Genomic DNA, 341 nt, shown 5'->3' with positions numbered 1-341 from the left:
GGGAAAGATATTCTCATGTTCCTGCACAGAGAAGTGTGAATCTGGTCAATTCGGAGCTCTTAGGTGTCTGAGCTTTCCTGCCCAGGAGAGTGCCATGAGTTAAGTGAAGCGAGAGGGGATTCATCCATCATCTCGAGTTGCAGGGGAAAGCTGCAGGACTGCAGCTCTGTCCCGCTGTGTGTGGCATCCTGGAGTATGGGACACTGAGAACAGGCATCTCTTTCCCCGTCAGCCCTGCCACAGTGTGGGTGCTGACCTCCACCTCATTTTGTGACCTGGTGAGCCAGAGGCAGCTGACTGACAGATTAGTGAGTTATGGAGATGAAAGGAGGTGGCCTGTG

This window comes from Eurypyga helias, unplaced genomic scaffold, assembly GCF_000690775.1.
Source record: "Eurypyga helias isolate BGI_N326 unplaced genomic scaffold, ASM69077v1 scaffold14663, whole genome shotgun sequence".
Lineage (NCBI taxonomy): Eukaryota > Metazoa > Chordata > Aves > Eurypygiformes > Eurypygidae > Eurypyga > Eurypyga helias.
The sequence above is the reverse complement of the archived record's forward strand: the minus strand, read 5'-3'. Positions refer to the sequence as shown.